Source organism: Nerophis lumbriciformis, linkage group LG17 (genome assembly GCF_033978685.3).
Source record: "Nerophis lumbriciformis linkage group LG17, RoL_Nlum_v2.1, whole genome shotgun sequence".
NCBI lineage: Eukaryota > Metazoa > Chordata > Actinopteri > Syngnathiformes > Syngnathidae > Nerophis > Nerophis lumbriciformis.
In genome coordinates, this window is record NC_084564.2 from 28,100,001 (window position 1) to 28,116,052 (window position 16,052).

General features: G+C 36.3%; 1 protein-coding gene and 1 long non-coding RNA gene across 5 annotated transcripts in view; both read left to right on the plus strand.

Moving 5' to 3' along the window:
- Window positions 1–16,052, plus strand: part of grik4 (glutamate receptor, ionotropic, kainate 4) — a 1,016,493-nt gene that overhangs the window by 503,599 nt on the left and 496,842 nt on the right. The gene's annotated exons all lie outside the window — the stretch shown is intronic.
- On the plus strand, window positions 11,510–13,418 carry LOC133614263 (uncharacterized). The gene is made up of 4 exons (XR_009816555.2): window positions 11,510–11,775; window positions 11,857–12,296; window positions 12,421–12,517; window positions 13,097–13,418. It is a non-coding gene; the product is annotated as an uncharacterized lncRNA (long non-coding RNA).

Below are 16,052 nucleotides of genomic sequence, written 5' to 3' on the forward strand. Positions count from 1 at the left end.
AACTGTTGGACAATTTGCTCACGCATTTGTTGACAAAGTGGTGACCCTCGCCCCATCCTTGTTTGTGAATGACTGAGCATTTCATGGAGATTACAGTCATTCTATTACTGAAGGCCACCTCTTTAAAATTGTGCCGAAAGTAGGGAAGTGTGTCTAGGCGCAAACTCGCCAAATGTACCAGGTGTTTTGGCATTAAGGGGACCCTGGAACAGCACGATTAGTTCCCTTAAGTACATCGTTAAAGTGAGTTTGGTCTGGCGGGTAAGACCTAGTCATGATCTATCGGATTTCTTTTGCCTCAATAGTGGTTATTTCTTTGAACAATTAAAACATGGACAGCCATCTAAATTAAAGGTAACGAGAGAACAAGAAACAATTTGATTCGAGCTATTTATCAAATGTAATTAAATTCAACAAAAGGTAAATGAAAAACAATAACTCACAGCAGGGTTTAATTGGAATTGCTCTGACACAAGTTACACCTGTGATGGCTGGAATCAGTGATTCACAAAATGTTTTGTTGTTTCAGTCTCAAAAAGAGCTGTTAGACAGTGTTGTATTGTTTCCCATCTCTTGGTCCCCACCCCAGTATTTTTTGTACTTTTTTTTTTATATTTTGGCAGATCTGTCACAGCCTTTTTCATTTTAACTGTACTCTCTCTGCCACCGATTGCCAACAGTGTGATAAACTATTTCTGGCAGTGGAACTACCACATTTTTTCATATGACAGGAGCATGGCACTTCACACATTGTGACCATGTTTAAGAAGCAACACTAAATGCTATGTAGTGGGGGTTACTGGATTTACTTTCTCCCTTTCAAATTCCACATTGTGGACTTATTTTTTTAAGTACAGTAATAGATGGGTACCAAATTTGGTACCTTTGCAGGAAATGTAGTCTTGATTTTCAAAAATATTTTTGGGGGTTTGCGAGGCACCACTTCATGCTGATTGATTTATTGATTGATTGATTGAGTAGTTTATTGACATCTTAAAGAATTGAATCCATGTAATGCTTTAAAAAGGCAAAAGGATGGCACAACAAGCCAAAAGGCTTGTTTCAATTGTGGTCCATTTATAACATTGATAGAAATGTTCTTCCTTTTTTCAATGTTCCTCTTCTCATAGGTGCTCACATCCCTGGGTTTAATGTGACATTTGCTATGCAAGTTAATGGCGAAAATGTTGGTAACTCAAATGTTTGCTTGAAATTTAAATCATAACAAATAGTTAAGGGACAGCTCTTACAACACTCTTAATGGGACACTCTCAAAAAGGCCCTATTATGCAAAACCAACTTTTTTTTAACTTATTGGTACCTGCTTATATTACTTATATATTATCTTCGACAATCACACATAACGATCCACATTTTGTGTTATTTATGCGTGAAACTGTTATTCAAACAAGCACACGTAGCTCCTCCTCTGAATGCAAGTGCTCCCAAAGCAGGAATACAAACTCTGTATTTATACAAATGACAAAATCTGGCAAGACACCAACACACAGTAGGCATTTTTTATTATTATTGTTGTTAAATCACATTTGTGTTCAGCAGTTTAAAAAAGCATAACGTTTAAAATACATTTCATTAAAGCAAATTAATTGACCGTTCATAGTGTTAAAACTTGAAAATGATCTGTCAAGGCTACACTTATTAATGATGAATAATTATGTGTATAAGCGATTAATCAGGGTTAATTTTGAGTTGCCTATGAACAATGCGATTAATTGCGATCATATATTTTAATCGTTCGACAGCTCTGATATATATATATATATATATATATATATATATATATATATATATATATATATATATATATATATATAACTGCATGTATATATACATATATATAGTTCCTATATACACACACACACACATATATATATATATATATATATATATATATATATATATTAGTACAGGCCAAGCGTTTGGACACACCTTCTCATTCGATGTGTTTTCTTTATTTTCATAACTATTTACCTTGTAGATTGTCACTGAAGACATCAAAACTATGAATGAACACATGTGGAGTTATGTACTTAACAAAGAAAGGTGAACTAACTAAAAACATGGTTTGTATTCATCCATCCATCCATCCATTTTCTACCGCTTATTCCCTTTGGGGTTGCGGGGGGTGCTGGAGCCTATCTCAGCTACAATCGGGCGGAATTCAAGTTTCTTCAAAATAGCCACCCTTTGACTGATGCTCTGATTACTTTTTCGCACGCTCTTTGCATTCTCTCGATGAGCTTCAAGAGGTAGTCACCTGAAATGGTTTTCACTTCACAGGTGTGTTTGAAGCTCATCGAGAGAATGCCAACAGTGTGCAAAGCAGTAATCAGATTAAAGGGTGGCTATTTTGAAGAAACTAGAATATAAAACATGTTTTCGATTAGTTCACCTTTTTTTGTTAAGTACATAACTCCAAATGTGTTCATTCATAGTTTTGATGCCTTCAGTGACAATCTACAATGTAAATAGTCATGAAAATAAAGAAAACACATTGAAATGAGGTGTGTCGAAACTTGTGGCCTCTACTATATATATATATATATATATATATATATATATATATATATATATATATATATATATATATATATATATATATATATATATATACAAAAGTTTATATTTATATATATATATATATATATATATATATAAGGGCTGGGCAACGATTAAAAATTTTAATCATAATTAATCGCACTATTTCTCTGATTAATCACGATTAACTGCATGGTATACGCAAAACCCAATAATTAATTCAAAAGTAGTGTGTAGTGCACCTTTATTGGAATATTCTCCCATATGAAAAAAAGCGCCAAAACATTTGTTGTGCAAACACAATTTAAATCAGTACTTGTTAAACAGTAGCAGTTAAATAGCATATTTTATGAAAATCAACTCAAACAATGTCAATACAAACATTTAAGTTTATTGCCACTGCCAGGGTATTTAAGTTATCCTGTTTGTTATGGAAAATGAATATAATCTACATACAAATCCCTGAGCCACAATCATAACATCTGAACAGGCAATTTCTGAGGTAACAGCAGAAACATGTTCTTCTAATTTTCCTTTCCATAATGCCTCTCCTCTGTTTTCATTATAGACAGAGCATGTGAATGTAGCAACCACTTTTCATCAATATAATGCACTGTAACTCCCAGGTAATTATGCTTACCGATTGATGTCCAGTAGTCCCCACTGAGAGCAACTACAGCTGCACGTTGTAAAGTTGTCACTTTTACAGTCCTCTCCTTTTCAAACAACTGGTGTATTCTTGGGGCGATGGTGCGTCTTGATGGCGGCTCATACGTGCTGTCACTTGTTGCGATTCGCACAATGTTTCTCAGGCCGGCGTCTTCCACAACACTAATGGGCCTACAGTCTGTAACTATCCACTTTGCTATGGTATTTGTTAGCTTCTCTTGCTCTGGTTTATCTAAACTTCTCCCGCACGCTGCATTTAACGTAGTCTGCCCAAGCCTGGCTCCACTTTCTGCTTTGTTGAATGGTTTGCTTGCATCAACAGTGTGCTTGGCGTTAAGGTGATATTTTAGACTGAAAGTACTCCTGTGATAAGAAAATTCAGCTTGGCAGTAGCTACAAACCACTTTGCTTCTGTCAAATCCGCCGCCTGGAAATACTTTATAATGGAAATGACCCTGTAAAAGTTCTGTTGAGTTACCCTTCTTCTCCATGCTTGTTTTGTTTTTTTCCGCGTTCTCCTTCCTTTTCCGCAGGAGCCAGCAATAGGCGTTAACAAAATAAAAGCATGTAAACAACATACGCAAATGCGCGATAAAAAAATTGTCGGCGTTAATAGTGATGCGTTAACTCGAATCTAACGCATTAACTTGCCCACCCCTAATATATATATATATATATATATATATATATATATATGTATATATATATATATATATATATATATATATATATATATATATATATATATATCAGTGACGTGCGGTGAGGTTGATGGCTGGTGAAGCACTGACTTCATCACAGTCAGATTTACAAACATATGAACCCTAAAGAGTATCTTATTCACCATTTGATTGGCAGCAGTTAACGGGTTGTGTTTAAAAGCTCATAGCAGCATTCTTCCCTGCTTGGCACTCAGCATCAAGGCTTGGAATTGGGGGTTAAATCACCAAAAATGATTCCCGGGCGTGGCGCCGCTGCTGCCCACTGCTCCCCTCACCTCCCAGGGGGTGATCAAGGGGATGGGTCAAATGCAGAGAACACATTTCACCACACCTAGTGTGTGTGTGACAATCATTGGTACTTTAACTTAACTTTAACTTTACACATACAAACTGTAGCACACAAAAAAACACATTTAATTAAAAAAACGTTATTATGGTCTTACCTTTACTTATGCATGCGGGAACAGTGGTGTTCGTGTTGGAGGAGTTGTGAATGAATGAAATATGAAATCTGTGCTGCAGTCTGCAGGTGTACCTAATGTTGTGTCCCTGCAGTTGTTCACGGCTCCTCCGGCGCGAGCATTGTTGTTTTTGCACTTTTTGGCTTCTTGTTAAGTGACTTTTTTTGGGTGGATTCGGTCTTGCACATGAAGGGTTTGGGTGTGGGCTTTGGTTGGTGTGGCGCTCTTGTCGGGGCGTGCAGTCTGCGCGGGGATGCATTAACCGGCACCAGGAGGCGGGGTTACTGTGAGCCTCACACAGTGCGTCTTCGCAGCAGTTTTATGATTGCTCAGCACAAGAAATATGTTACACACATACAGTTGTTGACAAAATACACTGTACATTATATACCTCAGCTAACTAAACTATGGAAATGTATAATATAGTTCATATAGCAATACGGTCTCACTGCACAGCAGGCCAGCAGTTTGCCGAGTCCGCAATCCATGTTGAGGCACAACTGAGTGACGTGCCTCAACTGGCTGCTGATCACCGCACCGTCTCTTCTCAGTATTTGAACGGCAAATGTGAAAATTCAGCGATTTTGAATAAAAATAATCTAAAACTGGTGAAGTTAAATGGAAAATAACTTTATAGTATAATCACTGAATACATACAACAATTTAATTAATTTGGTTTTTTTTTTTAATTTTTTTATTTCCATTGTGGCTTGTGCAGCCCTTTGAGACACTTGTGATTTAGGGCTATATAAATAAAGATTGATTGATTGATTGATTGATGATGGCAGGTGAGGCCCCGCCTCTAGTGACTGCACATCACTGATATATATATATATATATATATATATATATATATATATATATATATATATATATATATATTTTTTTTTTTTTTATATGTGTATATATATATATATATATATATATATATATAGATATATATATATATGTGTGTATATAGATATATTTTATGTGTATATATATATATATATATATATATATATATATATATATATGTATATTTATATGTATATGTATATATATATATATATATATATATATATATATATAGTCGAGGTTTTTGTGGTTTATCCGTTATACAGTGCTCAATACCGGGGTAGAGCGGAATATATACGTTTCATCCCTACAAGCCTGTTTTCGCAGGTTTTCCTGCTCGTCAGGGGAAATTATAAATGGGGCACTTTTTGTCTCTATTGCATGTTTGTTGCCGCACCAGTGGCGGTTAAAGAACTTTTAATATATTTAGCGATTGCTTTTCGATAAATATATCGATACGATAAATATAATAAACGTTCTTTGACCGCCACCGGTGCGGCAACAAAAATGCGATAAAGACAAAAAGTGCCCCATTTTTAAAATGACGAAACAGGCTTGTAGGGATGATATAGCCTCTGTGTTTAATCTGACCTAACGTGTATATATATATATATAAAGACGTATATATATATATATATATATATATATATATATATATATATATATATAAGACATATAAATATATATATATATATATATATATATATATATATATATATATATATATATACACACATATATATATAGACATAAATATATGTATATATATATATATATATATTTATATACATTGATATATATATATATATATATATATATATATGTATATATATATATATATATATATATATATGTATGTATGTATTTATATATGCGTATATATGTATATGTACTGTATATTGATATATAACATTTGTTGCATCATCAGTAAGTATTTAAGTGTAAAAGATTTGCAATATCATGGAGTACATGTTTTTTTCTGTCAAAATAGAAAAATGAAACCCATTTAGTCAGACATATGACCTACTTTACTGACACACATTGTTTCACAGCTCTCGCCCCCGTGTCTTGAGTTTGACACCTATGCTCTGGAGTTAAATTGAGGTTGATTTTCTTATTTACCCAGGTGGTGAATTGGCACACATATTTGGTTTGGTGTCAAACGTGTTTCCTCTGTAATCCATCCATGTTCCGCTTGCATGGGCGACACACACACACACTCGCTCACATACTCATGCGGGGGCCCTTAACGTCTCGGTACCAGCCTCTCCCGTGATGTTACTTACGTCTAAGTGAAGAGACCTCACCACACCCCCGGTCCCTTGCTGCGTCGCCAGGTTCGCTGACATTACACGCAGTTCACACAATCGTAAACGGGTGTCGTCCTTGCCTCCGGTACAACCTCTGGCAACACAGATGCCACCCCTACTCCCCCTACCCACTCACCCACCTGTGACTAATCTGCACCCCTATTTCTAGCCATTCCTGCTTTTTTTTGTTTCTCTTTCAATTATTGCTATGCAGTTTTGTGTTACTTATCCGGAAGTTTGCTTATCTCAAATAGTTGTTTTCCCCTCTAAAAGATTGTAGTAGTTCACAGTCTATTGTATTCAAACATGAGGATAGAGACAAAACCACTCTTTGAACGTAGAATAGCATTAGTACTCAAAGTATGACCTGTTATCAGAAATATATCATGTATTTAAGTGATTCCCCTCCTCTCCTTTTCAAGGTCATCCAAAGGCAGATAACCGTTTAATTTGCCATAGTAGTCACTGTGTACTGGCAATTATCCTATACAATATTACTATAACTGTAAAAATATAGCTGTTAAAAAAATTACTCTGTAATTCTCTTTTTGGATTTACACATTTTTGATTTACATGTTACTGGGCGTCTCTCTAAAGACAAGTGGAATACCCGATAGGCATCTCGAGTGACATAATTTTCCTAGAACATGCTGTTTGAAAAACATCAGTAGAACACAAAATAATCTCCGGGGTTAAAGACACAATGACATTTCTATCAAGTATGATCCGTATACTGTTCTCATAAAGTTCATACGGATTCATTACATGGTTAATTTATACTTGGAATCTGAGGAACTTTCTTTACTTGTTCCCCTACTTTTTTGTACACTGTTATGGTTCATATACATAGAGTAGTGTTGTCCCGATTCCAATATTTTGGTACCGATACTAAAATGATTTTGATACCTTTCGGTACTTTACGATACTTTTCTAAATAAAGGGGACCACAAAAAATTGCATTATTGGCTGTATTTTTAAAAAAAAATATTAGGGTATATTAAACATATGTTGCTTATTGCAAGTGTGTCCTTAAATAAAATAGTGAACATACAAGACAACTTGTCTTTTATTAGTAAGTAAACAAACAACTAGTCTGCTGTCATATGCAGTAACATATTGTGTCATTTATCATTCTATAATTTTGTCAAAATTATTAAGGACAAGTTGTAGAAAATTAATTACTTGTTCATTTACTGTTACTTTCTCTTTTAACATGTTCTATTTACACTTCTGTTAAAATGTAATTATCACTTATTCTTATATATACAGGAAAGCATTGAGTGGAAAACCCAAATGATATGGGAGCCAAAAGTAGTTTTTGCTTCTGTTTAGATATTGTGCTTGAGTACCCAAAAAGTATATGTAGCGTTCAATACCACAAAGACATTAAATGATTTATTACAATAAGGGCAAATTATATTTTTAATAAGATACAGAATGGTGTTAATGTGTTTATTTCATTACTTGCTATAAAAAATGTTCAGATATACAGGTGTAATCTATTGTCAAAGTACCTTATTTTCTGGACCATAGGGCGCACTGGATTGTAAGGCGCACTGCCGATGAATGTTCGATCTGTTTTCATATATAAGCCGCACCGGATTATAGGGCGCATTAAAGGAGTCATATTATTTTAGTTTTTAAAAAAAATCTTAAACACTTCCCTGTGGTCTACATAACATGTAATGGTGGTTATTTGGTCAAAATGTTGCATAGATGATGTTTTACAGATCATCTTCAAGCCACTTTCTGACAGTCACTTCCGGATGCGCCGTTTTGTGGGCGGTCTTATTTACGTGGCTCACCTTCGACAGCGTCTTCTCCCCGTCATCTTTGTTGTAGCGGTGTAGCGTGCAAGGACGGGGGTGGAAGAAATGTCAAAAGATGGAGCTAACTGTTTTAATGACATTCAGACTTTACTTCAATCAATAACGGAGCAGCATCTCTTCATCCGCCGGAAATGTGTCCCGTGAAAAAACGTCCAACCGGAACTCTCTAATAACTGAAGTTCCTTGGGTGAATAATGTAAACTCACTACACCGGTATGTTTTAGCGCTTTCATGGCAAGTTTACTGACAAGAAACGTTGCTTTTGCATTATATTGCGAAACAAAACGCCAGATTTGTCTTACCTTATACACACTCCATAATAATACCGGTATGTTGAAGCACAGTACAATCCATCAAGCGGTGCGGCTTCATAGCTTAACAAAGTCGTACTAAAATATGTTGATAGATTTTTGAGCGCCGTGTGTAATGTTCTATATTTTCAATGAAACATATACAATGTTGGTGTTGTTTACTTGAGTCATATTGCAGTCTACACATATCTCTTATGTGTGACTGCCATTATATTGCAGTCAACACGTATCTCTTATGTTTGACTGCCATCAACTGGTCACACTTATCATTTCACCATGTATCAAATAAAATAGCTTCGAGGTCGGTAAGCAAACCAGAATTAGTCCGTACATTAGGCGCACTGTCGAGTTTTGAGCAAAAAAAAAAAAAATTAAGTGCGCCTTATAGTCAGGAAAATACGGAATCGGCTAAAGACGTGTCATCGGATTTTATCTGAGGCCAAACAAACCGATCCAGATCGGAAGCCAAAAATGTTAACCGGGACATCCATACTCTGAAGTTTGATCCATGAGTGTCAAAATTAAACACTGTACACTAAAAATTAGACACAAACTGTATGGCAAGAACACATTTTGATGGCACATCAGACTGGATCTGGTCACACTCTCAGGTATCACTTTGCAAGCATCTAACAGTGGTTGTTTATATTGATGCGATAACTGGCATGCAATGGGGCCCTTATGATGTGGACATCTTGGGTCGTGTCGGACACTGGTACAGGCAGCTGGCTCTTTGGAATTTGACAGGGCAGAATGGCCTGTGGGAGATGGAGAGTCCGGGGGAAAAACCCTGAAGGCATCCAGCCTGAGGGCTTGCAAGTGTCAAGGCAAAAGACCTCCAGAGTACTCTAGGAGAAACAAGTACAGAGAGAATGGCCTTTGAATGCCAGTGACAAGGGATAAGGTGTTGGCTCAGATACTATGCGTTTTTACCCTTTTGCACAATTTAAAAACAGACACCCGGTGCGCCCTTTAGCAGTCACACTGGTGTTTTTGTTTCAGACATGCTTTTTGGGGGCTGTGAAATAAAGAAAAGTAGGCACTTGATTGGGCATCTTTTTTGACATATAACCCAACCCAATTCCCACGATCTTTCATTACAATTATTATTGGTTTCTGGTATTTTGTTTATTTTCTGTCCAGCACTCTCATTTTTGTTTCATTTCCCTGTTTGCCTCCTCTTGGCCACTAATGCTTCTGTCTGAACGGGACACACCTGTTCCTGGTTGTCAATCAGGGTGCTGTTTATGCGAGCCCTGTCCTCTGGATCATTGTGCTTTGTACCTCCATGTTGCCTAGCTTTCCCTATGCCTGTTCTGTGCACTTTTCTTGCTGCACTGTTTTTTTTGGTATTGAATCCATTTTACCCGCACTTCAATTGTTGTCTCTGCATCCTGGGTTCACGACTAACACAAGTCATCAATATCAATCAATACCCTTTATTTAACCAGGTAAAAACTAATTGAGACTAAAATCTCTTTTTAAAGAGTGACCAGGCCAAGAGGGCTGCAAAACAAAGTTATAGAAATACAATCAATCAATTAAAGTTAATTTGTATAGCCCTTAATCACAAGTGTCTCAAAAGGCTGCACAAGCCACAACGACATTCTCGGCTCAGATCCCACATCAGGGCAAGAAAAAACTCAACCCAAACAATGAGAAACCTCCCCGGGCGACCGATGCAATGGATGTCGAGTGGATCTAGTTAATTATAAGGGCAGCAGTCAGACACTAGAGTTAAAAAGATAAATTACTTGCATATACTGTATAAACATAAAAACACTTGACGGGTCAAATTTTTTTTAAATGTATCAGTAAAAACTACCAAAAAACAAGTACAATTCCCAATATAAACAGTTTCTCGATCCTTTAAAATGGCCTGAAACTCCCCCAAAGAGATCAGCTCAGATCCTTTTGCAAGGCATTCTATGACCAGGTAGCAGCACACTGTAAAAACTCTTTCAGTGGTATTGTACATTCTACTTTATTTTTAAAAGTAGATTTATTCCAATAAATCAATTTATTTTTATTTTTAGAGTTTTTGAGTTATCTATAAGTAAAAAGTGTGAATGTTTTCGTAACTTAATTTTTTATGTGATAAAATTAATTTTATTGGACTTCCAACATACATTGATTTAGCAAAACTCAGTTCAAAGGTTTATATCAGACCTAAAACGTCAGGACCCGCCCACCTGCATGCAGCTGTGGAAGAACAAGCCCAGACGCGTTTCTTCACGGAGCCCAAGGAAAACACTTTACCGAACTCATGTAAGTAACAATTTATATTGTTCAAAGTCAGTATTTGCCAGGATTTAAATGTATACATTTTCAAAAGCATGGTTCAATGTTTTATTTAGTTTACTACTTTTCCCGCCGACCGCCATTTCGAATGTGCTCTTACCTCCAACAGCTCATTAATAACTTCAACCAAACATTGTTTATAGCTGTGAAGTTTATAATTAGCGTTTTCTTTACGTGGTAGTTTAATATTTTATTCTTCAGTTTATAAGCAGCCACATTAAAGCTGCTTAACTAGCTTACATTCAAAGTTGCTAGCAGCTAGCTAGGTACACTTGACAGAGCTATCTGAAGCCCCCTCAGACCTGCTGTCCATGCACACTCCTAGGCAAAACGCTACTCTTGTAAGAATAACACTCATTGTGTAAGTCTCAATCTCAACACCCCCCCCCCCCCCCCCAAAAAAAATCTCACCAGTAGTCACCATTTAAAGGGTACATTTTCAAATTTTTCTTCCGTGGGGGCATGCCCCCGGACCCCCTACTGTTGCTAGGTTACCAACTTAGACCACCGTGGCTACAAAAAAATCTAGAGGAATACTGCAAATGAGTATATTAGGGTGTAAAAAAAACAGATATAAAGGGCTCTCATCAGGCTTATATATCCAAGAGGTTAGACATGAACCATAACTTGTCTTTTTTGTTCTCTCTCTCCAATGACAGATGGGATGGCCCTGTAAATTGTGCAGCACTGTTGTACCAACCAAGAGTGACATTTTAAAGCATTACAGACTGCACCATGGGACCTTTGGACACAGCCATTCTTTGCCTTGCATTCATGTAGGTTGCCCATGCTCTTATACATCCCTTTGCTCTCATCTGTCAAGATGCTAAACTTCTCCTCTCTGACACCACCGCCAGAGAGCCTAGCTCCACTCCCACCACGTTACTGGCCTTCTCTACCAACTTGTCCAGTCTGATTGCGTCCCTCGCTCTCAGCCCGCTGCCCCAGCAGGCCACGGCGTACAAGAAGGCGCCTGCCACCACCGACTCGTAGAATATCTTCTATTCTATTCTATTCTCATTCTATTTTTCCTGACCAAGTTTCCATTGTGACTTGGACATGACATACTAGACTCACTTTTTGCCTGAAAATGTATACTAATACCCTTAATATCAGTAATGGTCAACATTTGCTGTCTTACAGATTAATGAAGTGTTCCGAAGGTGCAATGCTGTTCCACTGGAATCAACATTTATGTCCCAACTGGACAGGTACACTCCAAAACTCCTGGAGCTCTTCAGTGCAAAAGGAGGAGTGACTGCAGCGCATCAAGAACTTGTTGATGGAACTGACACAGGTGGGTTAAAAGTAGTTTAAAAGTTTAAACTGAATCTGTAATCATGCTCTAATAACAGTATCACAGATTTGGAGTAAAATTGCCAACAAAATTCATTTATTTATTCTTCTTCTCTTAACTCTAGGACCCAAGTGCCTCTGCAGTGAAGAAGAGAGATGTGACTGTGAGATGCCTCATAGAGTACGTGGGAGAGAGTGGACAGGAGCTAATCTCTGACTACTGTAAGTATTGTTTAAAAGCAGGTTTGGATCAGTCTGATGTACAAGCTTAAATTGGGTTTACTTTTATGTGAACTGACTGAACCAGCAGTTGTCAGGTGGAGGTCGAGCATGCAGCTAGTTGGCAAGAGCCCCAGGATAGCCAATTAGCAAAGCACCACAGAGTGATGCCTTTCTGTCTTGTGTTTCTGTTTGCCCTAAAAAAACAATGCAAACAAAAAATACTCCCCTTAAACAAGCATTAAAACATTTACTCTCTCTCTCTCTCTCTCTCTCTCTCTCTCTCTCTCTCTCTCTCTCTCTCTCTCTCTATATATATATATTACTGTTTGTTTGTTTTAATTTCTGGTGGTTCTATTCAGGTTTTTTATATGCAAATTAGAAATGCCAATAAGAAACATGTGGCTGGAAATGCATCTATTGTACCAAGTTTAATGTGCAAGATCTCAAATTAGAATTCAAAAGTTTTCAAAATGGTCATCACAAAAGTAATCATTATCTGAATTAAATCATACAACTTATATTACTGTAAATATAAAATTAGATGTTTGTTTTTTTAATTACTGTTTTTGTATCTCAAAGGGAACTGCAGAGAACACTGTTCATGAGGACCTGGAAATGAAGAATATGAGCATCTACATCTGTCGTGAGCCAAATGCAGTAGGAATCATCATTGAGGGAGTACCAGTCCTTACTCATCTTGGAAACCTGGCCAAAGCATGCTGCCTACTTCTGGGGTTGACGTATGCACTTAATCTTGAGTATCCATCCAAACTTTCCAAAACATTTGAGGTGTTTCAAAGACTTTTTGTGGGACTTGACACACTGCGCCCAAAACCAACCCCCAAATTCATGACTCTCAAAAACAAGCTTCTAGCTTAGGCAGTGAGCCATGACTGTCAGCTTGCACTTTTAAACAGCTATTTTCTTGTGTCTGTTCAAATTCATTATACATTGTTCATTGAGTGGAATTCTTCAGAATGTTGTAACGGTTTGTCCTGTTCAGGTTTTATACAAAGCTCCAGGTCATCGTTTCTGGTGTGTAAATTAAGTTTTTTTATGTTTTATACACACTAAATTGCCCCACTGTGAAGCTCCAGCTGGTCAGAAGGAGGGATCTGTGAGTTGTTTAAGTTAAAATGTTTCAAAATATACACACTGAAAGACACTACAGTGAAGGTGTTCTGCTTGTAAATTGTTACAGAAGTACAGATAATCTTAATGTTAAATTGTTTTAGCAAGAAACTGTACTGTGAATGTTCTAAGTAAAACTTGAGATGCTGAGGTCATGCATTCTTTTATGCACTAAATACTGATGTTCTTGACTGTTAATACTGTCCAGCTTATTGACAGGTTTGGATATGGCTTGTGAAAATGTTTTAATATGTATACGGTTAAAAAAAAGAAAACTACTGTGAAGGTGTTCTATACAGCACTTTAAAAAGTTGAGGTCATGCATTCTTGTATAATATGGATGTTGACTGTTGATACTGCCCAGCTCATTGCCACTGTTTTTATATGGTAATGATTTAATAAAGGTTGGAATTTGATATGTCTTGATTTTTTTATTATTATTCTAAGTAATTATTTTAAGCAGTTTCCATTTTCAAAACAAAGAAAGGGTAAGTTGGTCAAAATTAATAAAATTGAGTACAAAAATTATTTTTTCATTTAAATGTTACTTATTTTAATTAAGTCTTGTGTGTTTAATATGCTGATGTTTTTTTACATTGATTTTACTTAATTTCTTGGCTTTTTCTGTCAACGCAACTTAATCTTTTTGCATAAATCAAAATGCATATTATTAAGTTCTACTTACTCAAAATACCAATTAGTTGACTAAACTAACAAAAATTGCTTGGAAAATGTTGCCTTATTTTTATTGAGTTCGATCTAGGCAACAGTTTTTACAGTGCATATCTGAAAGCTATTTGTCCAAGATTTGTGTTTGCTCTAGGAACCAACATGCCAAAGATGTTCTGCCACCTTAAGCTGTAGCGACTGGACTCTCCACACATAAAAGAACATAAACAAGGGGGAACCACACCAAGATGTGAATTATATACAGTGCAGACCAAAAGTTTGGACACACCTTCTCATTCAATGTGTTTTATTTATTTTCACAACTGTTTACAACTTTACATTGTAAATTGTCACTGAAGGCATTAAAACTATGAACACGTGGAGTTCTGTACTTCCAAAAAAGGTGAAATAACTGAAAACATGTATTATATTCTAGTTTCATACCTGTGAAGTGAAAACCATTTCAGATGATTACCTCTTGAAGCTCATCGAGAGAATGCCAAGAGTGTGCGGAAAAGTAATCAGAGCAAAGTGTGGCTATTTTGAAGAAACTAGAATATAAAACATGTTTTTAGTTATTTCATAGTTGTTTTGTTAAGTACATAACTCCACATGTGTTCGTTCAAAGTTGTGATGCCTTCAGTGACAGTCTATAGTCATGAAAATAAAGAAGATGTGTCCAAACTTTTGGCCTGTACTGTATAAAAACCATCCATCGAGAAAATCTGCAGACAGAAAAAGATGGAGAGTTTACTGTTGCATACAAAGTGCAACGGTGGACAGGGCTGCCACAACCAGTAATACAACCTAAGGCACGGTGATGTACAGAATCCAGTTTTTTTTAAACAAGTGTTGGAGCAGTCATAAAAAGCAAGTCTCCATAATCTAACAAAGGCATACAAGTAGTCAGGATCAAGCGCTTCCATCTAGGGAAAAGCAGGACTTGTTTCTAAAGAAAATAAAACAATTTAATGTTAGGTTTTGACACAAGTTTTTCAACGTGCGATTAAAAAGACAAGTACTCACCAACGCAACAGTGACACGTTCCAAGCTGTGCTACACCAAAACGTAACAGGTGACCCTTCTGGGGTTGAAACATGTCAAGGTAAAATATTTGATCCCTAATATCAGAAACTGACAAGTTTATTAACAAGAAGACATAATGACCCTTTGTGCGCTACAACATATTGTCTGCCACTTTGAATAACTCAATCAATCAATCAATCAATCAATGTTTATTTATATAGCCCTAAATCACAAGTGTCTCAAAGGGCTGCACAAGCCACAACGACATCCTCGGTACAAAGCCCACATAAGGGCAAGGAAAAACTCACCCCAGTGGGACGTCGATGTGAATGACTATGAGAAACCTTGGAGAGGACCGCATATGTATATATATATATATATATATATATATATATATGGATGATGTTTGATAAGAAATTATCGAGTTCGAGCCTATTATCGAATCCTCTTATCGAACCGATTCCTTATCGGTTCTCTTAACGAGTCCAGATAGGTTGTTGTATATGGATAAAAACACACAATATTTGGTTTAACAAAAGCTCACTTTTATTGTATAAGAAAAAAAATGTAGTCTAATAAATAAATAAATATTGACTGTTACCCCCCCTAAAAAATAAAATAAAATAAATAAATATTGACAATTGTTACCCAAAGTATATTAAGTGGGATTTTTCAGAAACAACAAATATATACAGTAACACAAAAACAA